The sequence below is a fragment of the Ambystoma mexicanum genome, chromosome 3q (assembly GCF_040938575.1).
Source record: "Ambystoma mexicanum isolate Mex_15411 chromosome 3q, UKY_AmexF1_1, whole genome shotgun sequence".
In the NCBI taxonomy this organism is placed as follows: Eukaryota; Metazoa; Chordata; class Amphibia; order Caudata; family Ambystomatidae; genus Ambystoma; species Ambystoma mexicanum.
Window position 1 is genome coordinate 860,303,673 of NC_090926.1, and position 27,559 is coordinate 860,331,231.

Here is a 27,559-nt window from a genome sequence, read left to right on the forward strand (position 1 = left end):
CAGTAATACCGCCAGGGATACCGCCCAACTCAGGATGTGGCCCTTTATCTTCAGTGAAGTCGCCACTTCAAAACTACAATTCCCAGGGAAAGCGGTTCTTCTGCTATTTGTGACCCAAAGGGAGCGACAGCGCAGGCGCAACTGAGTCAAGCCGATCTGTGGACCATAAAAGCAAGATTCCTTCCGGCGAACCAGATTTACTTTAACTGCATGCTACTGTTACTTGATTAGCTTGCGTAAAATAGTTTTCTGCTCACTACGTACTCGCTACCTTGATTTTTGTATATTTAGCGCTTTTTAGGAAGACATCTGTTTTTTTACTATTGATATTCATTTTATTACGTAACTTGAGTATAAAGTGTGTATTCTCATTAAAACTGTTTCAAACCACTAAATAGCATATACATAAGCCGTGGAATGGTGTGTAATTTCAGACTTTGCCTGAAGTGAATTTGCCACTTCAGAACTACATTTCCCAGGGAAAACAGTAGTTCTTCTCGCTTTTTGTGACCCAACGGACGTGACAACGCCGGCGCGAGTGAGTCAAGCCGGTCTTTGGCCCATTGAAGCAAGGTACCTTCTGGCAAACCAGTTTTACTTTAACTGCATGCTACTGTTACTCGATTAGCTTGCTTAAAATTGTTTTCTGCTCACTAGTTACTTGCTAACTTGATTTTAGTTTATTTAGCGATTTTTAGGAAGACATCTGTTTTTTACTATTGATATTCATTTTATTACATAACTTGAGTATAAAGTGTGTATTTGCGTTAAAACTGCTGGAAACTGCTAAATAGCATTTAAATAAGCCGTGGAACAGTGTCTGATTTCAAATTTTGTCCGAGGTATAGTTGCCACTTCAGAATTACATTTTCCATGGAAAACGGTAGTTCTTCAGGCTATTTGTGATCCAACGGGCGTGACAGCGCTGGCGCGACTGCGTCAAGCCGTTCTGGAGCGGTCCATGTGGGTGTGCAGTCATAATGTCGACATCAATAATGTCGACAGTCAAAATGTCGACAAATTAATGTCGAAAAACAATAATGTCGACAAACAAAAATGTCGACATTATTCGATATTTTTTCGACATTAATTTAGTGTATGCATAAATACATAAATAAATATATATATGATGTGTTGAGTATGAGGGGTGGTTGGGGGGGTGTGGGGGGGTGGCAGGGGGGTGTTGGGTGAGGGGGGGTTGGGGGGGGACCCCCCCATAGTAAATACAATTTTTTATTTATTTAATTATTGAATAAATAAATAAATAAATAAATAAATAATTGGTATGTGTTGAGTATGAGGGGTGAAAGGGTGGTTGGCGGGGTGTGGGGGGGCGGCAGGGGGGTGTTGGGTGAGGGGGGGTTGGGGGGGGACCCCCCCCCATAGTAAATGATCATTTTTAGGTTATTTATTTATTGAATAAATAAATAAATAAATAAATAAATAAATAAATAAATAATTGGTATGTGTTGAGTATGAGGGGTGAAAGGGTGGTTGGGGGGTGTGGGGGGGGGGTGGCAGGGGGGTGTTGGGTGAGGTGTTGATAGTTTTAAGGGTTTATAGTCATAATGTCAAAAAAAAAAATGTCGACATTTTTTTTTCGAAAAAATGACTTTTTACATTATAAGTATAGGATGTCGACATTATTGTTTTCGACATTTTTTTTTCGACATTTTTGTCTGTCGACATTTTTTTTTCGACATTATGACTATAAACCGTCCATGTGTATGCTGAACACTGCCTACGGGACTTCTACACAACACGGTTGGCTAGTTATCTCTATATTCATACCGGTTTTGATTTAAATACACACTGGGCCTCATTACACGTTAGGCGGTAGAGGGTTAACGGTGCCAGTAGAGCTATCGGTGCCGTTATCCCTCTACCGCCTCCTTATGACGTCTGCTCGCTGGTCCCGCTAAGGACGTCTGGTAAAACCAGGTGTCCATAGCGGGACCCGCTAGCGGACCAGGATGCTAACAACAGACCCGTCATTAACGGGCCCATTGTTAGCATCCTCCTCATTCCCATTGAGCCCTATGGGGGCTCAAATGGGAATGGGGATTTACCAGGTCCGGGTCCCGGGAAAGGGATTTACCAGGCCCTCCAAGGTTGGAAAGGCCCGGTAATTCCCTATTCCTGGGACCCGGACCCAGTACCGGAACCCAGTATGGGGGTAAGCGGCATGGCTATCTCCATACTCGTAATGAGGCCCAGTATGTGTTATTATTATTCGCGAGAAGCTTTGCTCGCGATTAAGGACACTAGCCGGGGCTCCCTGTCTCTTGGCACTCTGAACAACATCAGAGAGGTGAGGATTACGCGGATAACATCGGGCTGCATCCCATCTACTGTGACATCAGCTAGTAAGTGCTAAGTTAGCACTTATTAACGCTAGGTCAGTCATAAAAATGCTGCTTCTATAAATTATTTTATTCAAGCACATGATACTGACCTTATGCTGATTACAGGAACCTGGTTCTGAGACACATGCCAGTCACATTTTCATATACTGACACCCACTAACTATTATATTAAATGGATTAATAGATGGTGAAGAAGGGGAGGCGGGGTTTCCATTATCTACAGAGATAGTATTAATTTGCAAAACACATGTACCCTGAAATGGGATGACGCCTCACAGGTATTAGCTTGCTCTATTCTACTCTCACCAAACACGTTTTTTAAAATGATTTTATGTTACAGACCTCCGGGTCCAGCTAATATTTTTCTAAACGCTGTGGGCACCTATATGGGGGTTGAGGCGAGTAAGCAGCCAAATATTGCTGTCTTGGGATACCTCAATATCTGGTGCAATGAGCCAGAAAATGTTGACTGTTTACACATAACAAGTATCATGGATTCACACAATCTCAGTCTTCTTTCGGACCTACCCACTCATGTAAATGGACATTGTTTGGATCCCATAATATCTAGAGGATTAAATTTGAATAACGTTGTTATTGAACAAGTTAGCTGTCACTTTAACTGGATGGTAGTATCTAATGTAAATAGAAGCAAATTACTATCTACTATAGACTATCGACGCCAGAAAAAAGACTTTCAGATGCCCAACTGAAGGTACACATTTAAGAACAGTATGACACGTCAGATGGCGCAGTAGACTATACACGCCTAATACAACAATTACAGTTAAACTGTGATTTCCTTGTGGCTGTTAAAAAAAATATTTAAAAAACTACCAGGAGAGGGAATCAAAGGTTCAGTGAGACATTGAAAAAATATCAAAGCCACTACCGGGAGTCAAAAAAGAAATGGTGGCTGACCCATTCTAGTGACGACCTTATAACAGCTAAATTAGCCCTAAAATGTTATAAAGAGGAGATCAAACAGGCAAAGGCATTACGCTTACAAAAACAAATTAATTCAGCACAAAACAGACTGAAGGAACTATTTAAAGTTATTGGTAATCTAGTGAATCCTGACTGCATCAACACATGTCTGCGTCCGAGTTTGAAGATGGCTAATAACTTTAATAATTTATTTTATGATAAGATAGAACAGATTGGACAGAACATTGACAATCAACTAACCTTCGACCCTTGCCCTACTGTTTCTGCCTGTGAGTCCAGATAAAAAAAATCCTGAAAATTGAGCTTAACTTTGTTCTAGTGGGAATGGAGACCATTGAAAAATTAATTGGTGCTTTAAAACCTACCAATCTTAGTTACAACCCTATTGTGGCATGCCTAGCAAAGCAACATGCAAAAGTCCTGAGTGGACTGATTCAAAGCTTTGTAAATATATCACTGGCTGAGGGCTTTGTGCCACAGGAAATAAAGAAATCATATCTCCCGCCATTACTAAAAAAAAAATAATCTGGATCGAAACACTTTGGCTAATTATCATCCCATTGTCGGGTTACTATGGCCTACTAAGATTTTGGAATAGGTTGTGACCGTGCAATTCCAAAACTACCTTGAAGATAATAACATTTTAGACACACTCCAATCTGGCTTTAGGCCTGGACATAGGACGGAGATGGCACTGCTCAAGGTATGGGATTACATACTTGAAAATGCAGATAGTCTGCTCATCATGTTAGATCTGTCGGCAGCGTTCGACACAGTCAATTTTATCATCCTTACTGCCAGACAAAGTGACGTGGCACATGTCTCTAAAGAAGCACAGACATGGTTTGATTCCTTTCTAACTGACCAAAAACAACAGGTCAAAATGGGCCCCTTTTTATCAGAAATGTTGACCATTTCATGTGGAGTCCTTTAGGGCTCTTCTCTGTCACCGGTGCTATTTAATCTTTACATATGTCCTCTATTAAAAATCTTTGCGGAATTCAATCTGCAGTATCACTTGTATGCGGCTGACACGCAGATTTATGTTAGCCTAAGGCAACCTGCGGAGGTAGTGGAGAACATTCTGAAATGCGCATATGCAATTCGAGCATGGGTGTTAGACAATAAGCTCCAACTTAACCCCAATAAGACAGAGATAATTATTTTTGGCTCCAAGAAGAAACTAGAAACTACTTTCCAAATGGTCCGACGTCCCTCTATTTTTGGGAATATTTCAAAGTACACAGAGTCAGTTAAGAGGGTGCCTATGGCAGTCAAATCTGGGGTATAACCGACATGTTAATCAGATGGTCAAATAAGGATATTTCCATCTGAAAATGCTGAAACCAATTCGTCCTCTTATTCCAGAAGGAGATCGAATAATTGTTGTGGGCTCACTTGATAATGCCAGGTTGGACTATTGCAATGGCCTCCTGGTAGGGTGTCCTAAATACCAGTTGCAGCGCCTTGCAGTGGTACACAATTCAGCGGTTGTGTAGTCTTTTTCCTATCATGGAAAAATTCTGTCTCAGAATTCAAAAAGAAACTCCATTGGCTTCTGGTCCATCGACGGATCCAGTTCAAGCTTCTGTGTTTGGTCTTCAAATGAATACATGGCCTGCATGTATACATGCACCGTTTTACCTAACCGTTAAGATTAAAACCTATACCCCTATCAGATTCTTGCATTCCATGACCCAGAATCTAATGGTGGTTCCTACCGCCAGATCTGTCCAACGGGGAGATAGAAGATTCTGGGTTGCCGGCCCCCGTCCATGGAAGAGTCTACCGCCTTATCTACGGAAGATATAATCCCTGACTGTGTTTAGAAAACAGCCAAAAACATTTTTATTTGAGTAAGATCATTATGAGTAGCTTTAGACGGTTGACTTTATTGTACTCAAGATCTGCACCTAGATGTGGCTTCACGCTTCGTTCTCTAAGTAATATGCGCTATATACATTTTGAAATCAAATTAAAGGAGATGCCTGTCCAGCAGCAATCATCCAGGACTGCTCAGACACCTTAACACCCTTCAGCACTATGTTCATCAACTCTTCTTTCTCCACTTGCCTGGTCCCCACCAGCCTCAAGGAAGCTTGGGTGCTGCCACTGCTTAAGAAACTCTTCCAGGTTCCCACCGTCCCCATCAACTACCGGCCTATAACCACAGTCCCCTTCCTCCTAAAGATCTTAGATCGAACAGCCTACCTCCAAATCCAACAATACTTGGAATCCAATTGCATCCTCGGAACCCGTCAATTAGGTTTCCGTCCAGTCATGGCACGGAATCGACGCTGCTTGACATAAAGAACCAGCTTGATGAGCTAAAAGATGCAGGAAAGCCTGCACTCTTTTTACTACTAGACCTTTTGATCTGCTAGACCATAAGATGCTCTGCCAGCACCTGACATCTGATGCCAACTTCTCGCCGGAAGCCACAAGCTGGATCCGTTCATTTCTGGCAGACAGATCCATTACAGTCTTTGCAGACAGTGCAAATGCTCCCCCTTTGCCTCTCTTCTGTGGTGTTCCTAAATGCTTGTGCGTCTCCCATACACTCTACAACATTTTCACAAAACCACTTTTTGACCTCCTAGACACACTGGGTGTTTCCTATACTAACTATGCCGATGACAAACACATCCTCCTCCCTCTCTGAGGCAGCTACTCAGATGACCCCTACACACTACATGTTGTGTACCAGACTATACAGGCGTTGATGGCCTCTCATCTACTGTGCCTTAACGATGAGAAAACAGAAATTCTCATTGTGGGATCTCCAGCTATGCTCAAAACCTTAACCAACTATACTGCCTTTTCACCATTGACAGCATCTCAATCCCAGTCTCCTTAACCCACCAAGTCAATGCTACTACATCCTCCGCTCCCCAAACCACCAAACCTATCAATGCTGCCAGACCTTTCCTATCCACTGATAGCTGCCTCAACATTGCCTGAGTCACCATTGGCTCCAGACTAGACTATTGCAATGCTCTATTTGTAGGCACCTCGACGCTGAATATCCACACGATGCAAGTCATCCAAAAGACCGGTCTCTGAACTGCCCTCAACATCCCCAGACGAGAACACATCTCAGCCACCAGGAGAGACGTCCACTGGCTCCCAATATGAGAATGTGTCACCTTTAAAACACTGTCCATCACCCACAAGTGCCTTGCAAAATCTGCTCCCCCCTACCTCTCACAGAAATTCACTAAAACACGGTCAACAAGAACTATCATATCTGTATACGCTCGCCGGCTCACCATATCGAGGTTTAGATGGTTTTAAGCCGGCGGATCAAGTTTCCCGGTCACTGCAGCGAAACTTTGGAATTCATTACCACTGGCCTTGTGAGCTGAGCAATCATACTGGTCATTCCACAAACATTTCAAAATCTGGCTCTTCACCTAGGAAACTATTTGAATTCCCTCCACCCCCCAACGCTGCCTGAGTATATGTATTTTTGAATGCTTACAATGTAACCTATACTGCAACCAGCGCCTCAATGCCTAAAGGTTTATGGTGCTTCACAAATGTTAAAATAAATAAATAACTGTAAATATGCAGTGGTATACCTGGCATTCGCTTATCTGACCAGTTGAGTGGCTGCAGTGTTCAACTTACTGCATTTTGCCAGTGTATGTTTTGGAGTGGTAGAAGTACATAGGAAGAGGGGAATGCTAGAATAAAGTTTGCAGGGAGTGGGAAACGTAAGGGATGAGAAAGGAAGGCCCCCATAAAAAAAAACTCTGCTGTTAAAGGCAGTAAGTGCTACCATGCAGCCGGAGGACCCGGATCCGGCCTACCTACCACTATTGAAACTGGTGCAACTCCACTGGGGGATAGGTCTGCCTGACCAAGCAAATAAAGATACAATCAGATGCGTATGAGTGGCCATGCCACTATCTGGTTTCAATTGTTAGCTTTTTTTTTAGAAGAACAATACAGCCATTTAAGGCCTTTTACACATAGTTAAAACGAATACACAAGAGTAAGTAACGAAAATAAATATAAAAATAATCCTGCTACAAACACCTGTAATTAAAAACATAACATTTCTTAACACAAGAGGAAGGCATCGCATATGACTAATTCTATCAAAAAGCAACAAAAGCTTATTGGCCCAACCACCCTTGGTTGCGTTATCAGGTTTGCTGAACATAAGCAAGATGTTAATGAGACAGTGCATCTAGCATGCGTCTGATGCTAAGCCACATCTCGGTCAGAGGATACATTGTTGCACAATCATTTCCCTGAAAGTAGATAGCCACAATGGCTCAGGATCAGGGGATATGACTCAGTCGCTGATCGCCCTCAGGGTGTGCCTGAACATTCTCTAGACCTTTGCATGTCAAAGTCAGATGTTTAGTGGTTTCCAGGACCACTTCCCCACACCTCGAGCATTAATGTCAGGGCACAGCCTGGAGCCCAATACTTGCAGGGCAGTGAAGATATAAAAACGCTATCCAATTATTCGGGTATGCAGTTAGATACACAAAAGTGGAGCGCCTGGAACCCTTTCATCAGGGATGGTTTCAACCTCATGCATCTCCAGGGTGGTTGTTGACTGAGCTGGGCACTTGGGTACTTGTTCTAGCGGGTGATAGAAGGGCATTGGCACGAAGGGCGGTATGATAATGAATCTGATTCAGCGAGAGAACACGCGTATTATCAGGTCTCTCAAATGTAACTCTTTTATATCATAAGTGATACTGCTAAAAGTTGACCAGCTATTTAAGTAAAAGTCACCCCATTTGACCTGCAGAGTGTTTTATTCTTACCATTACAGGAGTATCATCAGAAGCAATGTTTTCAAAGGGGCAATCCAGCGATGAGAGGCCATTCATATGTGCCTATCACTGGTGCATAGTGCCGGGGTGAGGGCAGCCATCACCAATGCCATGGATGCATGGTTGAATGTGGAGGTAAGACTTTGTATGTTATAGGCTGCGGCTATTCGACTTGATGGGTTGGTCCCTTTTCTTTTAGCAAAGATAAAACAGTGTTGCCTTTCCCACTGTCTATTACAGCACCCAAAATGTACACTGCCCATGGAACCTATTTTGTAGGTATTCATTTATTGGGTGTCACCAACTGAGGGTGCAGACATTTCATGGCACCTTCAAAGATGGTTGCAATACAGACAACTGATCATTCACTGTGCTTGGTAGCATTCAGAGTCAGCATAGCTGAAGGTGAGAGAAAGTGGGAAAGAGCAATAGAAATGAAAATAAGTACAAAAGTAAAAAAAGCAAAGTCCAAGTAGGTTCAAGCAAGGAAGAACAGAAAATAATCGAAGTATCATACTGTATAAGTAAAAGAGTGGGGTTCATGACGGCAAGTGGATCAAAGCTTTCAAGACAAACATTTCTAGAAAAAGAAAGGTTTTTAGTCTTCTACAAAACTGCAGGTGGTTTACGTTAAATCTGAGGCAGTCAGTAGTTACTTCCAGAGAACTGCCCCAGACAGTTCAAATGCACTCACCCAGGCTTCCCTTAGCAGACTTTATCAGAAGGTCTTGACAGACAGCAGTGGCCTTAGAGGTTGTATACCCAATGAGCCTGGAATTCCAGTACTTCTTCACCTTATGCTTGTGATGAGCAGGGCTAGAGTACCAGGAGTCTCTGTGTATGATCTAGAGTGTTTTGAAGCTGATGTGGGATGCTAAAGGGAGGTAGTGAAGAAAGGGCGCAACACTGGAGGGAGGCGGTCCCATTATTTAAGAGCCATCAAAATAATTGCCTTGTTCTGGATAACCTAGAGTTGGTGGATTGAACGTTTAGCAAGACCCAGCTAGAGGCAACTGTAGTAGTCTAAATATGATATGGCCATGGTCAATGTCATGTAGAAGCTTTTCAAGATCAATCACCTTAAGACATGTTCAAGAAGTTGAAGAAACTATTTGAGAACATGCAGATGGAAGTGAGAATTCTTGTTGATATCTTGGATCTGAGAATCAAAAGAAAAAGGATCACTGAAAGACAATCCAGGTTTTTTTGCATTGGACAAGTGTGAAGGAGTACCACCCGGGGAAGGAAGCCAGGGGAACAGGAGTGGGAGCAAGAAGAGAAGGTGCCAAAGTACATAATATACATTTTCAGGCAATAAGACGTATGCAGTTATCAATTATCTCATTTTGGATTTATGAGAGATTTGAGGTGATAAAACGCAGGTCAGTGGGGCACCATTAATTATAATTGTACTTTTATAACATGCTTAATACCAGAGATTGGTTTACAAGCGAGGATTGGGATTTGAACCTGTGTTGTGCTACTGTGTCTTGCTTCCAAGAAAAACATGTTGCCCCTGAGCTATCCCCCCAACTTACATTGAGCATGAAGGTGATCTACATAGATTTAGAAGGCATCAGAGAATGGCATGAGGACATCTATAAGATGCTTCATGTAAGTGTTGACAAGCTACCGAGACTGAATGGATCCTTAACGAGCACAGCAGTTGAAATGGTAGGTTTGTAAAGGAAGGGATCTGATCTGACTTAGATCTTTCACAGCCGGAAAGCAAGGCATCTGCATATGGGTGGCACCTTAGATCTCAACGGAGGGTGGAGATGACTAAGTAAATTAAAGTGATTGACAGTGCAACAGGCTTTCTGAGTATGGCTGGGATGCTGTCCAAAAAACCTCTGGACCTTCTAGATAGCATGTATTCGATCACTGACTTACAATCTGCACCTACCTCACCAAAAGCAAATGTCCCACATCTGTTCCTGCCAATTTAGATTTTCTGAGCATTATCTACAATCACAAGCCTACACCAACATCTTCACCAAATCTCGCCAACTGGCTTCAGACAATGTGATCTCGTAGTACAAGAAAACCCATGCAGCCGCCATGGCTCGCCTATAGCATACATGCCCTGTTGAGTTACTTTTTAACCATCCTCATCATGAACCATAACTCCCCCCTGGCAACAAATTATGAAGTCATGCAATGGTGAAAAGGAAGCAAAACATAAGGATTATTTCAGTGCATTATAAATGTTCTGCAGTTACAGGAAAGCTTTGCATTTGATATGTGAGAAATCCAGAAATTCCAGGTGAAATTAAAGAAATGTCGGTCCTGGTGCTAACATGAGGCAATATTTGCCAAGGTGATTTTGTTATGTTCTTACATCCAAAAGCAAAGGAGTCACTATCTCCCAAAGGTTTTCAAGTGATCAGATCATTAAGTAAAAAAAGAAATGAGGATACTAGGATCTGCTGCAATCTCTTTGGGCGTTGATCAAATAGGTGGGTTTTGTTTTAATTAAGCAATAAGCCCCAAGCTGGGGAGGCATTACCACTTCAGGTAATGCCCCGGGCCCATAGTTACAGGCCAGAGCGAAGCGAAAACCTTAACGCAGGCCACCAGGAATAACCTGAAGTAGTAATGGCCCCCCGCGAGGGGCTTATTGCTATTAGTACCCCGGGCCCATTTATTTCTGGGAGTTGTGAAAGGTTTCACAACTCCCAGAAAAAACAATGGCCACCATGGAATGGTCGAAGGGTATGCCCTTCTCTTTTTCCATGGCGGCGTGTCACAGAACAGGAGCAGCTGCCCCGGGAACACTACTGACCCAGTGTGTCTGCTGGCGATCAGGATCAGCTTGAAGAAGCCAAGTGGGGCAGAAGGGGGAGAGAGAGAAATTTGAGGCAAATGGGACAGAGGGACACTTACCTTGATGCCTGGTGGGGTAGATGGCGGCCTCCAGCCCTGAGGAGGCTAAGAGCGGAGGGATTACCGTATGGTAATGTCCCCGCTCTGAGCCTCCCCATTGGCTGGTATGCCGAAACTACATGATATATATTATAGTGTGGCAGCCGCCACACTCTAGTTATGTTGAGAATTGAGATGCATAGGAAACCAGAAAAATGAATTCCTAATGAATTTTGACTCGCATGAAGGATTTGTCACACTCACTCCCCCACCGACTGGACATTTTGGGAAAGATCTGTTAAAAAATAAAAAAGTTATTAAGAAAGATTAAAAAAACAACACTGTTTCGGCCTAGTCCCCATTCATTTTCCCTTAGAGAAAAAGTCCACATTTTGGTCCAGCACACAGCCATATATGCTGGACAGATTTGGGCCAGATAGGAAACAACTTGGGCACAAGTTTTGACTTGATTTCCGTGGGAGGGGGGTGGATCTGGGGTTATTCCGTCCAGTAGTTTTTAAAATATTTGGTGGGGAGGGGCATGCTCTCTTCTCCCAAAAGTATAACTATATCTACGATGGTGCTTTCCAGCAGAGAGGTTGACAGCCTTTACAGAAATGAAAAGCAGCAATGTTTTCCCAAAATTCTACTGCTAATAAATTTGACTTGCTGGGTGGATATGGATGACAACAAGTTTGTTAAGGGCCTCCCCAAGCTGCAAATTTTGGGAGCAAAATGCTGTAAAATGAAAAAAAGTTATTAAGGAAACAAAACACCACAGTTTCACAGTTTTCAGCCCATTCATTTTCCTAAAGAGAGAAAGTACAGTTTTAGCTGTAGCGTGAACACTTCTGGGCCGGTTTTGGACAAAATAAGAAACAACTTATGCAGAGTTGGCTTACATTTCTCGACTGGTTTGGGTAAATCCATCCAACAGTTTTTCAGAAGGGGGTGCCACTTGCTCCTTTATTATCTTTATATCGTCTTTTTTTACAGCGAGAGGCTGAGCTAGGCTATAAATTTATGACTTGCCAGATGGATTTGGATGCAACTTTCCAAACAAACAGTTTGTCAAGAATCCCACTAAACTGGACATTTTGGGGACGATTTGCTAAAAAAGTTATTAATAAAATATAAAACTGTTTTTTTCACTCTACCGTCATTTATTTTCTCACAGAGAAAAAGTGCAGTTTTTAAACAGCCATAGCATGAAAACTGCTTGGCAAATTTGGACCAATAAGAAACAATTTGGGCACCAAGCGGTGACTTAATTTCCTTGACTGGTTTGGGATAAATCCATTAGTAGTTTTAAAAATATTCAACAGCAAATAGGGTGCCCCCTGTTCCATAAAACATTTATATTGGTCTGGGTGCTTTGTAGCAGGGAGGCTGAGAGAGGCTAAAAACATTTGACTTGCTGGAAATCCATCCAGCAAGTCAAATGTGTTTAGCCTCTCTCAGCCAAAGGTTTGTCAAGCCGCCCTTTCCCCCAAAGCTGGACATTTTGGGAACAATTCATAAAAAAATGAAAATGTCATTAAGAAAAGATAAAAATGCAGTTTTCAGCCTACTCCTATTCGTTCTCCCATAGAGAAAAAGATCCGTTTTTGAACAGTCATAGCGTGAAAGATTTAGACCAAATAAGAAATAATTTGGTCACAAAGCGTTGACCTAATTTCCTTAACTATTTTGGATATATCGATCCAGTAGTTTTTAAAATATCTGACAGCGAACGGGCTGCCCTTGCTCCTTAAAACCTTGATATCAGTCATGGTGCTTTGGAGCAGAGAGACTGAGAGAGGATAAATGAATTCAGTAGTTGCTAAAATATTTAAAAGAGAATGGGTCCCCCCTTCTTCCAAAATTATGCTAATAGATGTGTCCCACAATGTATCAGCGAGACTTTTCAAAAATGAAAAAGTGCAATTTTGTTTTGCTCAATGAGGGTATAACTGGGGGTTAGCTGAAAACCGAAAGTGGAAAAAAATAACTTTGGAGGAGGAAATAGGATGAAATGGCATGAGGCTAGAGGTGAGGAGACAGCAAGAGGACAGCGTGTAAAACTGGCGAGTTGGGGGTTGGCTGGGGGCTAAATTCAGAGCTTGAATGTTTTTGCATAACCGGGGTTATCCGTCAGGCTAACCGTGGTTATGTTAGAAAACTAGATTGGGAATAAAAGTGCATCAGACGAAAGGAGTGTGGGGAAATGGGTGAGGGCTAGAGAGACAAAAATAACTTAAGGGGATTGGAGGGAGCATGGCATAAGGAGGGGGTACTTGGTGAGTGCATGTGTCATGACCACTGGCCCCAAGGTGTCAGACCTAGCCCAACATCCTTGGAAGCAGGGTCATGATCCTCATTTCAGGCACCAGCCGGCCCCCGTAGGGGCCTTTTGGACCTTGTCCTGGCGCCAGTGGCGCCAGGCTCATGCTCATAAAGGGACCCAGTCCCGGCACTGGAAGCGCCGGGCTCATATAAAAGGGATTGGTGCTTGGGTGGACTTACCTGCTGCAGACCATGCTGCCTTCCTGCCTGCAGGATGAACTCTTCATCCAATCCTGCTGGGACTACTTTAACTGCTGGGTGGGGCCAGCACCACTCCCAAGAACCACATACTGGAACTCTTTTCTTACCTCTGGAGGCTGTGGAAGAAGACGCCTAAGCACTACTGAAGGCTATTTAAACCACACCCGATTGGTTTCACGTGTTTCGCGTTATTCTGCAATAGCAGCAGGACGCTCACCGTGTCGGCTCCAGCTGATCTTCTTCTTCTACACCTGAAAACAGGACAATCTTCAACTTACCTTCCTGAAATCCAGCTCCAGCCTTTGGTGACATCTGAAAAGGAAAACGAGAACATTAGAGTAGCACGAGAAAATACCAGAGCTGCTCTTACCACCCGTCGGCGCCTTCCAAGGCCCCGTGCCGCGATTCTTCGTTCTCCAGCCATCTGCAACAACAAAGAATACAGGTTAGCGATAACTCCATGATATCTGCTTACCTGTGCCACGGTCTCCGCGAGCTCCGTTCTGCGCCATTTGTCCGCACCTGTAAAATACAAGAAGGACATTATTAGGGCTCAGGACTCCATTTCTACTCACGTGCCTCAAGTGGTCCTCCGGCACGATCCTTCGGCATCAGTCTTCATCGCCGGTTGCACCGCGACCTGAAAGAAAAGGGGAAAAAGACATTTAAAAGTGCATTTAACTTCAGATGAACCTTTTGCTTGCCTGCACTTACCGGATCAACATACCGGACCTGCAAAGAGGCAAGATTCTGAAAGGACAATAAAAGACTCAAAGAAGGCACTTACCGTTCGTGCAGCTAACGACGGTCTTGCCTTCTGGACTCTACCTCCGCAATAAAAGGCTGAACTATCGTCCAGTGAAGTAACTGGCTACAGCGCCCCTGCACAGACGCAGGATGGAGAGCGCTGCATTTACTTACCTAAGGTGAGCACGTGCGGCCTAGGGGAGTCGTAGGAGTGTCAGGAAGGGGAAAGGGCCGAAACCCCGTCAGGCAGACGTTAACCCCTGTTTCCTCTCTGCCCGCAGACATCTCACTCTCCGGATTAAGATCACAGTAAGGAGGGGGCCCTTCCAGGGTGGTGCCAAAGACCTGCGAGTGACTCTGGAAGGTTCGGAGAACGCCCAAACCAGACCCGCGCCTCCGAGGGATTCAGGTGAGCGTTACAGAACGCGAAGCCTACCACAAATATCCCACCCAGGCGCAATGGAAACCTTGGATACAGACCAATTGGCCCAATTGCTTGGGGAGCTGAGGGCCGAGGTACATGCATCTCGTCAAGAAACAAATGCCTTACGAAGGGAATTGGTCGTTTCCAAAGAGCGAGCGGACGACCTGGCCAGGCAATTGCTACAAATTCAAGCTGGGCAAGCACCTTTGCCTACCTCGGGAGGGAATTATCCACATACAACCTCAAGCAATCCGGTGCAGATTAATCTGCCAGGGAACGTGCCCCTGGCTCCACCAGAACGTTTCTCAGGTGATCCTAGACGCTACGCAGTATTCATCAACCAATGCCGCTTGCACTTTTTGTGTAGACCCGCTGCATTCCCAACTGACCAAGCTAAAGTAGCGTTTGTACTTTCTTATCTTAGTGGCAATGCGGCTGATTGGTCCATTCCTTTAGTGACACAGGATGATCCGATCCTCCAAAACTTCCAAGACTTTCAGGCCAGTATGGAAAAGTTGTTCGCACGGCATTCACAAGGGCAGGCCTTGGACAATGAACTCCTATCGCTAAGACAAGGTAACCAAGATCTCCTGGCGTACATAGCATCTTTTAACAGACTGGTGGTTGAAACCAGGTGGCCTGAAGACAAGAGGATCACGCTTTTCCACAGGGGGCTACGTGGAGAACTTAAAGATGTCTTAGCACAGGTGGTAAATCCTCCGCAAGAGTGCTCCGATTATATCGACTTAGTAGTTCAATTAGAGTATCAACTACAGAATAGAAAGGCCGATCGCTCCAGATTTGAAACCAGGTGGTTCTCAAAGACTCAAAACCCTGCTAAAGGAAATGATTCCGTGGAACCCATGCAGATAGGCATCGTGAAAGGACCTTTAACTCAAAAGGAACGAGAAAGGCGAAGACAGTTACAGCTATGCCTCTACTGTGGGAAGTCTGGACACTTCCTTCGAGATTGTTCAGTGAAACCGGTCAAGAAAGCCTTGGGAGCTTCCGAAAAGGATGCAAAACAACAAGAATCGGGAAACGACCTCGCCCGGCAAGCGTAGAGGTCCACTTGCCGAGCGTAAAAACCAGTTCCTTGACCTCGCATTTCGTACTGCCTATGGTCCTCATAAGCCCCGACCAACCAGATCGTATGCATGCTATTAAGGCATTCATTGATAGCGGATCAATCGGTAACTACGTGGATCAAGATATGGCAGCTAGGATGAATCTTCCTTTGTGTCCTAAATTGGTAAAAGATGTAATCACTACAGTGGATGGTACAGAAATAGTTTCCGGACCAGTCTCTCACACCACCGTGGAAGTGACGCTGCTCTGCCAGGACGGACATTGGGAAGGAATCGTGTTTGATGTAATCAAGGCCCCGCAGTTTCAAGTAATTCTAGGAGTTCCTTGGTTGGAAAAACACAATCCTCAGATCGACTGGCGAGCCAAGGTAATCCGGTTTCCAGAGTGCGCCCAAACTTGTTATTCTCGGCCCGACATCAGGCTGGCAGCCATCGCTTCCGAGAACCTCCAATTGCCTCCTGAATATCAAGAGTTTAGTGATGTCTTCCAGAAAGATCAGGCCAACACCTTGCCTCCGCACAGGTCTTACGACTGCCAGATAGACCTGATACCCGGATCCACTCCACCGTGCAGTAGAATATATGCTCTTACTGAGCCAGAAAATCTTCACCTCAGACAATACTTGGACCAGTACCTGGCTAACGGATTTATTCGTCCCTCAAAATCTCCAGCTTCTTCAGCTTTGTTCTTCGTCCCGAAAAAGGAAGGTGACCTGAGAACGTGTATAGATTATCGCGCCCTGAACCAGATTACAGTCAAAAACAGGTACCCGCTGCCTCTGATTCCCGAACTATTGGACCAAGTAAAGGGCGCCTGCATTTACACAAAACTAGATCTCAGAGGAGCCTACCACTTGGTACGAATCAGGGAGGGGGACGAATGGAAGACGGCCTTTCGCACAAAATACGGATTATTCGAGTATCAAGTAATGCCTTTTGGACTATGTAATGCACCGGCCGCCTTCCAGTTCTTTATGAATGACGTTCTCCGAGAGCTTATTGATGTTTGTGTAGTCGTCTACATTGATGACATCTTGGTATACTCCTCCTCAGAAGCTGAACACCGACGACATGTCACCGCAGTTTTGCAGAGGCTTCGCCACCATCGTTTATTTGCTAAGTTGGAAAAGTGTACCTTTCATGTAAAGGAAGTCGAATTTTTGGGGTTCATTTTATCACCCAACGGTGTTCACATGGACACAAGAAAAGTGGATACCATCACCAAATGACCGTCTCCGACTTCGGTAAAAGGAGTACAGAGCATGTTGGGCTTCGCTAATTTGTACCGAAGGTTTATCCCCGAATTCTCTCGAATAGTCCAACCTATCACGGCTCTCCTAAAAAAGAACAAAAAATTTGAGTGGACTCCAGAGGCCGAACAAGCCTTCCAAGATTTGAAAGCCAAATTTATTTCTGCTCCAGTCCTGAAACTTCCTCGTCCAGACCTTCCTTATATCGTCGAGACCGACGCATCTAGCCTTGCAATGGGGGCAGTTTTGTCACAAAGAGATCCTGAAACACACCAATTACACCCTGTGGAGGTTTGGTCCCGCAAATTTTCGGCCCCGGAAATCAATTACACAATCACGGACAAGGAACTTCTGGCAATCAAGTCCGCCTTTAAGGCCTGGCGGCATTATCTCCTAGGAGCCCGGCGCACTGTCACTGTAATTACTGATCATCGTAATCTCCAATATTTGAAGTCAGCCAAGGCCCAATCTTCAAGACAACTCCGTTGGGCTTTATTTTTTGCGGAATATGATTTTGTGATAACGTTTCGGCCGGGCGTCAAAAACGGAAAAGCGGATGCCCTTTCACGAATAGGTGTTAACGAACTCGCAGCTAATCCAGAACCAGTACCCATAATCCCCGAACAAAAGATTTTGGGAGTCATCAACACAATGTCTCTTGACGACATAAAAAAGAAGATCAAGCAAGTAATAACTCCCGAAGATTCCTTGACTTGGCTGCAGAAAGGAAAGGATTTTACGATAGAACAAGATCTATTATACTTCCAAGGCAGACTTTATTTACCGTGTGATGACTTACAGAAACAGGTCATCACCTGCTATCATGATTCCTTAATAGAGGGACATCCGGGTGTAGCCAAAACCTCTGAAAAAATTAAAAGACATTTCTGGTGGCCGTCCTGGAGAAAGGATATCAAAGACTTTGAGGCCTCATGCGGCATTTGGGCACAAAACAAGAGCCAGAGAGAAAAACCAGCCGGGCTACTGCATCCGATAGACATTCCACCGTGCCCTTGGCACACCCTCTCAATGGATTTTATCACGGATTTACCCCCTTGTTCCGGATATAATACAATTCTAGTAATTGTCAATCTTTTTTCAAAGATGGCTCATTTTGTTCCACTGAAAGGATTACCCACAGCTTCCATTCTAGCCCAAGAATTCCTTGAAAACATCGTTCGCTTGCACGGGTTCCCTTCAGTCCTAATTTCTGACCGAGGGAGCCAATTAATTTCCCATTTCTGGAGGAGTTGTTGTCGTCTTGCACAAATTGACGTGCGACTCTCTACCAGCCACCACCCTCAAACTGACGGACAGACTGAGAGGACTAACCAAACTCTGGAACAGTATCTTCGTTGCATGTTACAACAATCAGAGGGTACTTGGAGGGACATTCTTTGGATTGCTGAATATGCGTACAACAACTCAATACATACCGTAACAGGTAAAACCCCTTTCTTCCTGTTGTATGGGGTTCATCCTCGGACCTCTAATTTAGATCCGCCTCAAGATCTAGGAACACCCGCTGTGGACCATCTTCATGCGACCATAACTCAAACATTTAAGGAAGCCATCGCACACCTTCAACGAGCCAAAGAATCTTATAAGAAAGGTGCTGATCAACATCGGAAAGAGGCCCCTCAGTACCAAGTAGGAGACCAAGTCTGGCTGTCTACTAAACATCTATCTCTAAAAGGACCACGCACCTTTAACCCAAAGTACTTAGGACCCTACGCGATCACGGCTGTGATAAATCCTGTGGCAGTTAAATTAGAATTGCCCACTCGGATGAAAATACACCCTGTATTCCATGTTTCACTCCTGAAACCTATGCAACCCGGAACCCGTCTGACTAAACCTCCAGAGCCAATCCAAGTAGACGGAGAAACCGAATACGAGGTTCAGAACATCTTGGATTCTAAATTTTTCAAGTCAAAACTGTATTACCTGATTGATTGGAAAGGGTATGGCCCCCAGGAGAGATCTTGGGAACCTTCAGAAAATGTCCATGCTCCTCGTCTAATCAGAAAATTTCATCGGACCTTCCCCAACAAACCAAAGCCTCCGGGGAAGACCAATTTGGGAGGGGCCTTGAGGGGGGGTGCTGTCATGACCACTGGCCCCAAGGTGTCAGACCTAGCCCAACATCCTTGGAAGCAGGGTCATGATCCTCATTCCAGGCACCAGCCGGCCCCCGTAGGGGCCTTTTGGACCTTGTCCTGGCACCAGTGGCGCCAGGCTCATGCTCATAAAGGGACCCAGTCCCGGCACTGGAAGCGCCGGGCTCATATAAAAGGGATTGGTGCTTGGGTGGACTTACCTGCTGCAGACCATGCTGCCTTCCTGCCTGCAGGATGAACTCTTCATCCAATCCTGCTGGGACTACTTTAACTGCTGGGTGGGGCCAGCACCACTCCCAAGAACCACATACTGGAACTCTTTTCTTACCTCTGGAGGCTGTGGAAGAAGACGCCTAAGCACTACTGAAGGCTATTTAAACCACACCCGATTGGTTTCACGTGCTTCGCGTTATTCTGCAATAGCAGCAGGACGCTCACCGTGTCGGCTGCAGCTGATCTTCTTCTTCTGCACCTGAAAACAGGACAATCTTCAACTTACCTTCCTGAAATCCAGCTCCAGCCTTTCGTGACATCTGAAAAGGAAAACGAGAACATTAGAGTAGCACGAGAAAATACCAGAGCTGCTCTTACCACCCGTCGGCGCCTTCCAAGGCCCCGTGCCGCGATTCTTCGTTCTCCAGCCATCTGCAACAACAAAGAATACAGGTTAGCGATAACTCCATGATATCTGCTTACCTGTGCCACGGTCTCCGCGAGCTCCGTTCTGCGCCATTTGTCCGCACCTGTAAAATACAAGAAGGACATTATTAGGGCTCAGGACTCCATTTCTACTCACGTGCCTCAAGTGGTCCTCCGGCACGATCCTTCGGCATCAGTCTTCATCGCCGGTTGCACCGCGACCTGAAAGAAAAGGGGAAAAAGACATTTAAAAGTGCATTTAACTTCAGATGAACCTTTTGCTTGCCTGCACTTACCGGATCAACATACCGGACCTGCAAAGAGGCAAGATTCTGAAAGGACAATAAAAGACTCAAAGAAGGCACTTACCGTTCGTGCAGCTAACGACGGTCTTGCCTTCTGGACTCTACCTCTGCAATAAAAGGCTGAACTATCGTCCAGTGAAGTAACTGGCTACAGCGCCCCTGCACAGACGCAGGATGGAGAGCGCCGCATTTACTTACCTAAGGTGAGCACGTGCGGCCTAGGGGAGTCGTAGGAGTGTCAGGAAGGGGAAAGGGCCGAAACCCCGTCAGGCAGACATTAACCCCTGTTTCTTCTCTGCCCGCAGACATCTCACTCTCCGGATTAAGATCACAGTAAGGAGGGGGCCCTTCCAGGGTGGTGCCAAAGACCTGCGAGTGACTCTGGAAGGTTCGGAGAACGCCCAGACCCGCGCCTCCGAGGGATTCAGGTGAGCGTTACAGCATGGTAGGGCAGTAAAAGGTTTTGGATTTTTCACCCTTTTGATGGATAGCATTGGGTATTTGTGAGCATTTACGGATAACTGCACACTGTTTTTAAAAGAAAGAGAGAGGTAAAAAAAATGAGATTAAGACACAAAAGGGCAATTTTACAGCTGCATTGAGGTGAGTTGTAATGGGTGTGGCTGAAGGCTATGGCAACTGGTTTACTTTAAGGAACTGAATGATGCAATATGGCTTGTGGGCCCCAGTGAAACGTAGTGGGCAACAAGTCAAGGGGCCATGGTGAAAAGCCATGGCTAATGTGTCCAAAAGAAACCTAGTGGAGTGGCCAGGGCCACTAGTCATGGCCAAAGGCTGTGGTTAATGCGACTAGAAGAAAGCTATTGGGTTAACATGTAAAGGGGCCATGGCCGAAGGCCGGGCCAATGGTCATGGGCAAAGGCCATGGCTAGTAAGCGGGAAAGAAAAGTGGTGTTTTAAAATATAGGCCCTGGCTAGTGGTGCCGAATGTACAGTTGCTGTGGCCACACAGAGGGTCCGAAAAAAAATATTGGGGGAACATGTACAGTGGACACAGCACCTAGTGGGCAACATGTCAAGTGGCCATGGTTAAAGGTCATAGCTGTGTGCTAAAAAGAAACCTATGGTGTGTCCGTGGCCAGAGGCCATGGTTAGTGGGGCTTTTAGGAAACCTATTGGAGGATTATTTAGAGCGGCCACAGCCGAAGGCATGGGCACTGGGCCAGGCCAGAATCCTTGGCTAGTTGAAAGAAAGCTATTGGGGCAACATGGTCATGGGCAAAGGCCATGGCTAGTGAGTGGGAAAGAAAGGTAGTGTTTTAAAAGATTCAGTGGGCATGGCTGAAGGCCATGCTCACTGACCAGAGCTGATATCCCTGGCTAGTAGGCCCGAAAGACATGTATAGTGATCACGGCCTAATCCCATAGCCACCTAGTGGGTCCAATAGAAAAATATTGGCGGAACATGTACAGTGGACACGGCAGAAGGCCGTTGCCACTGGCCATGGCTAGGGCCTGAAAATAATGATGGTATAATGAATCCCTTGAAATACAGATTTTCCTTTTATTAAACGAAAGTGTGTTTTAGTTGAGCAGATTTAATGCAACAAAACCCTTGAAATTCAGTGGATGTGGGAAGTCAAGACCAGCTTAACTCAGTGTTTTCCTTGTTGTGTCCCACATAATGCCATGACCCTCATTATGCCATTTTGTATGTCATTGTAACTCCCTCCTCTTATAATATGTATGTGCTCATGGGTTTTGCAATGGGAATTAAGCTGGTTTTGACTTTCCACATCCACTGAATTTCAAGGGTTTTGTTAAATCTGCCCAAGTTAACTACACTTTAAATAAAGTTATATCCATGTGTGATATCACCTACCTCCAACCCACAACAAGCACCAGCTGTAGACCCAGGGCATTACACAACATCGAATGCAGGCAGAGCAGCAATGCAATGCGGTAAACATGCTGTAAACTTGCAAATGAGACACACAGAGCCCTTCCATTCCAGCACCACTCTATGACCAGAAAAATGCAAATATATTCATGTGATGCCCTTTGAGAATGAAAATCTAGTCCCAGAATGTAAAAGAAAAGTTCATAACTCACTGCCAAACCCAAGCATGGTGAACCCCTCCCCTTCGCTAAGCTCAAGTAGTAGCCCCCATGCCATTAACCAGCTACAAACACAGGGAAAGTTGCAGGATAACAAGGCACTCACAATGAAAACTTGCCCTAGAGCAATCTGGCAGTAAACAGTTTCCTCTTCGCCCACTTTCCTCTGAGAAATGAAGGCACCTTGCGTAGTAGTTCTGGGTCTCCCTTTTATGAATCTATAAGGAATTGAGAGCCTCAGATTAGGAAGGACGTTCCACAAATTTATGCAACCCAGAAATCCAGTTGCTTTTTATTTACCTCACTCTTCTCCAAAACATCAGTTATGCTATCTTACTGCCAGAAGTTCTTCTTCTGATAGATAGTGAAGTGCCATACTTACTAAGGGTTTGAAGGGGTATATCGAAGTACGATGGTAGATATGACAGACAACCAGCAGACTAAGCCTTATTCCAACAAGGAGGTTCTAACTGGAGAGTGACAGCCCATCCCTAGTGTAATGATTTGAGGGACACATTTAACGTCCATCTTTAATACCAATTGAGTAGGTACTATGTTTGCAAGCATGAATCCTAGAGGAGAGAACAGAAGAGGCTGGGAACAGAGTGCTGGCACAGGGTTTACAACAATTATATAAAAAGCCTGGGCAACATAATTTAGTGTGCTAAAACTGTAAATATTTCTTCCTTAGGGGGGTTCTTTGCTTTTTATTCAGAAACTTCCAATGCCTTAGTACAGAGAACGGAAATGGTGCCACATTTTATTGGCCTAATTCATATACAAGCAGAAGTGGCACATTCCGGGGATGCTGCACACCGTTAATGCTGAATAACAGCCACAAAGTTTGCTTATATTCAAAACATACTTTAATACAGATCTAATTCAAAACAGAAATAGCATGTTGGTATATTGCAAAGATAATCTTCAAATCTTCTTCCAAAAAAGTTCTATTCTTTCATTGAGTCCTTCATGCTCTCTGCGTTTCAGAGTAATAGATCCCTTCTTCAGGAGTGGACTTCTGTAGGTACAAAACATAAACGAGCACTCGTTTCTAAATTATACAACTAAACATTTGGGCAACACAAGTTTACACAGTCTGGAGCCAATTTGCCCCTGGGTTCATACAATGTATAGGTACATATTTTTGTAAGAGACGTAGCATAGTCTTGAGCCCATAACCAAATCTCCAGCCCCCTTGTTTTTGGGTATGCATGTTAGAGATTTAATTTGCACCATATAGTAACAAATTAGGCATGGACAATTCCAACGGTAGCCCCTCTGCTGCTCATTTCAACCATTCCCATATATGTCCCATCATGCACATGCATGGAGTGTATGTTATGTGGTGACTTCTGTCAACTTGCTAAACACCAGTGTGACCTCAATCTGTTTACACACCCAATGGTAAAGCACCGGCTTACCTTAAGGCTAAGATTGTGGGCTGCACTCCAACCCGCTCCCTTAGATCTGAGGCACATGGTCTCATTTCAACCCACCTCCACAGGAAAGCAAACGGTTTGGGCAAAGCCTTTCCAAACCGGGCCGCTCTCCACTGGAACAAACTACCGCCAAGCCTGAGAGTTGAATCTAACCTCCTCAGATTCCGAAAGCAATTGAAAACCTTTTTATTTAAATGAACTAAACAACCATGATAGTACCTGTCTCTACCTGTTCTTGACTTGTCAAGCGTTGTGTGCTCTGTTTTGTCCAGCCAGTCCACTTTATGTTTGTAACCGTCTTCATGTGGCGCCCCGATGCCTACGGGCTTTCAGCACCTTACAAACAAATACATTAATTAAATAAATAACTAATGATGGCGTGACAATATGGCATTCCTACCTTGTTCTTTCAAATGTGCATAAATCATCTCTAGTCCTAAAGGGGTAAAAATATTGACCACACAATTACATTTTATATACAATCGTTCATTTGTCAATAGTGTATCCATAACTCCCTGAACTTTAGAGAGAGTGGTACCTGTATTTTTGGAATGTGGTCCTTACTGATTATTAAATGGTACACACACCTCTTCCCCTCATACGGATGTGTTTTCTGTTTTGTGAAAATGCTGATACCACCGTGCAGTGCTGCAATTAAGAGAGATGTAGCCAGGCTAAATCCTGCTATCAAGATAGATGGCAAGGTGATTTTTTGGGCAGATTGGTTTCTGGGTGGGGTGAGGTGGGTTGGTGACCTGTTTACAAATGGTTGTTGGATGAACGCAAGGGAATTGCAGCAACAAAATGGTATTGAAAACTTTAGAGCTTCTGACTTTGTAAAGCTCAAAAGAGCAATTGGTGTGGTGAATTTGGATAAGAAAATTGCGTTGGATTTGTTTGCAAGGGATTTGGTGGGATCGGGTGGAGGTCTGGCCAGTCGCCTGTATAAAGTGTTTGTGTCGTGTTTTCAAGGGAATGATTCTTTAAGAGAGGAGTGGGGCAGGAGAATTGGATTGGATATCACGGAGGGCTTGTGGCAAAACATGTGTATGAACGTGAAGTTGTGCTCGTTGGGACTCACGGAAAGATTGCGACAGATTAAAATTCTAAATCGCATTTATTGGACGCCTGAGAGAATGCATAAAAGAGGGATGTTGGAGAGTGCAGAATGTTGGAGGTGTTCAGGTGAAATTGGTACACTGGAACATCTACTATGGGATTGTAGGCTGGTGAGGCTGTTCTGGGGTGAGATTGGACGTATATGTGACAAAGTGATTGTTGGTCTCCCGGTCTTGGATTTTAGTGTAATCATATTGGGGAGTGATGAGCCTTTGGATGATCTCACTCGGAGTGAGAAGAAGTGGTTGTTCAGAGGGGCAATGACTGGTAAAATAATTATCTTAAGAAACTGGAAGAATGCTTTAACATTGAATGTTGAGACGTGGTTGTCTGAGATGCATGAATTGGCAAATATGGAGAGAGTGATGTATAGGAGACTTGGTAAATTGGCTTTGTTTGAAAAAATATGGGCTAGATTTTTGCAGCTATTCTAACATTGTGGTTGCTGGGTGGGGGGGGTGATTGAGAGATTTGTTTGATTTATTGTGGGTTTGCGGTATTGTTTATCTCACTCTGTACATTTAACTCTGTAAAATGCTGTGCTTTTCTTGTATTGTTTACCATGTTATATTTGTTGTACATTGATTGTCTTGGGTTTTTGTTGTACATGTTGTGTAAATAAAGTTTCAAAAAAAAAAAGAAAAAAAGAGAGATGTAGATTACATCTCCTGCTGTTTTTTCATAATAAAGAATGGTACAAGTGTGTTAAAGTAACTGTACGGGGCACTCGTGTGCCTGGACAGCTTGTCTCCCAGCTCCACGTACAGTTACTTTAACACACTTGTCGCATGTAGCTTTCCTCATGTGCAATAACTTTTTCGGGAGCGCAATGAACACTGCGTCTCTTACTTTCACATGTTGGAGCACATGATGAGGATAATATGACCTCAACATGTTCTCAGCTTTGTTGGCTTGAGGTTAAGAATCACCTAAGCCATGCAAGATTCCTAAAATGCCCTCCAAGCCTGCACACGTCACTTTGAATGTGGTGCATGGAATTTCCCCCATCCCTTTTGGGTGGGTCACACCACTGGTTTACAAAAAAGGAGGCAGACAAATCCGTGCCTAACAGTAACTCACAAGGAAGAGTAGTGCCTCATTAGGCTTAACTGTTACTGACATCAGCTGTCCTCTCATAATCTGAGTAAACAATGCCCTGCCTCCACTTCCTGATGGGTGACTCCTGTTGATGGGATTCTCCCCCTACATGAGTTGTTGAATGACCAAAATTGAAATGGCAATATTAGCCGTTATTAATAATTATCTGAATGGCATTATAAGGGATGTTTATATTTTCTTTTCTTCTGAGTAGGGCATCAAACAAATAAAGGTTTGAAAGTAGTAGTGGCATGTGGTAGGTACACATTTTTATGATAGACTGGGCGTGCGCTGTACCATCTGGAGGCTTGATAAATTTAAAGTATGGGGTCTCAGGGTGAAGAGCCATAATAAGAACCGGGAGAACGAACATGTCTTTAAGTGAACCCCACATAAGACGGAAATCCTTCTCACCAACAACACTACATTTGCCCAAATCCTGACCTGACAAACACAATGAACCTCTAGGGAATTACGCTGCAGCGAGCCTCTTTGACCAAATGTCTGCCAAATCATATCAATAACCTTTTGTCCTTCTAAGCACACAAATTAAGACATTTCTAAGAGCATGGTATCAACTATCGCTTCTGCTGAAAATCAATTCCTTTCTCTCAGATATTAATTTCAGAACCACTGTAAATGATCCCATAGCACCTGTGTAGAGAAAGCACTCTTCTTACCAGCCTACACATCCCTATCCATGCTGCCACTTGTCTCATCAAAATTCTCTACAAAAATGACCACATAACATTATATTCATCAGAATTCACTGGCTACACATCTTCAAAACAAGCTGCTTCATATACAAAGTTGTCATACTGCATGTGTGTTTCTACCTGACAACACAGCAATGATCCCTGGCAGTCTCTGCATTACCAGAAGTAAGAAGCTGCAATAAAACAAATGTAAGAAGTATAAAAAAAGAAAGAATCAGGTAACAAACATCTTGATCTATGACATAAGACTTTGGAACCTCATACCCGTTAACACTGACTTACTCTGACCCCCCATGAAATCCATAAAATAAATCACGAGCTCCTGCATAATGATGCACCTTCTTTACACCAACTAAGATACACCCCACTGAATCCAGCCACCCCAGTTTGTCTCCTGAAGACCTTCGTTTACAGCCCACCCCTTGTTTAAAGCTCTCACCCAATTTCTGTTACATGTTCCCCATTAACTGTATCATTTATTTAATAAAGTTGGTTTTATGAACCTGGGGACCCCCACTTTAAGAATATTGATTAAATACAGCCCCCCCCTTTCAGAACAAGAAGTAAACAGGGTTTCACTATTTATTAATGAAATAGATATAAATTAATCAATTTAAATATCACGAGTAAATATCTATGAAATGCCAATGACAGTAGTGACTATGGTGAAAAAAGATCAATACACTGTTTGCATCATTTTTCTATGCTACATTTAGTTGAACAGACATTTTTTGTAAACACACACATCACTATATGTATATTTGATTTATCCAGAGCACAAATCCACCATATAATGAACAGAAAATTAGAGCTTGGGATAAAATTGTCATTTTATAGGAGACCACATTAAATCAGAACATCCCTTCCTATCTAAATCTTTCTATTTATTTGGAATACACATACACACCTCCCGTCTACCCAAAAGACATGTGAGCATCTCAACTAGAATTCTGGAAACTCTATTGAAAAAACATGCCACTGGACACTCCCTCATGTAAAGTGCTTGCAAAATGGAAAACGTATCTTAAACGTAT

The 27,559-nt window shown here is 44.0% G+C and overlaps 1 long non-coding RNA gene across 2 annotated transcripts in view; it reads right to left on the reverse strand.

The window, feature by feature from the left end:
- Positions 1-22,996: 22,996 nt before the first annotated feature.
- Positions 22,997-27,559, reverse strand: part of LOC138583051 (uncharacterized) — a 29,571-nt gene continuing 25,008 nt past the window's right edge. The window contains exons 2-3 of one of the 2 annotated variants that reach the window (XR_011305142.1): positions 23,822-23,928; positions 22,997-23,171 (exon numbers count right to left, since the gene is read on the reverse strand). This is a non-coding gene — a long non-coding RNA (uncharacterized lncRNA). Of the gene's footprint in view, positions 23,172-23,811; positions 23,929-27,559 lie in introns of both variants that reach the window. The other variant, XR_011305141.1, reaches the window with a different exon arrangement.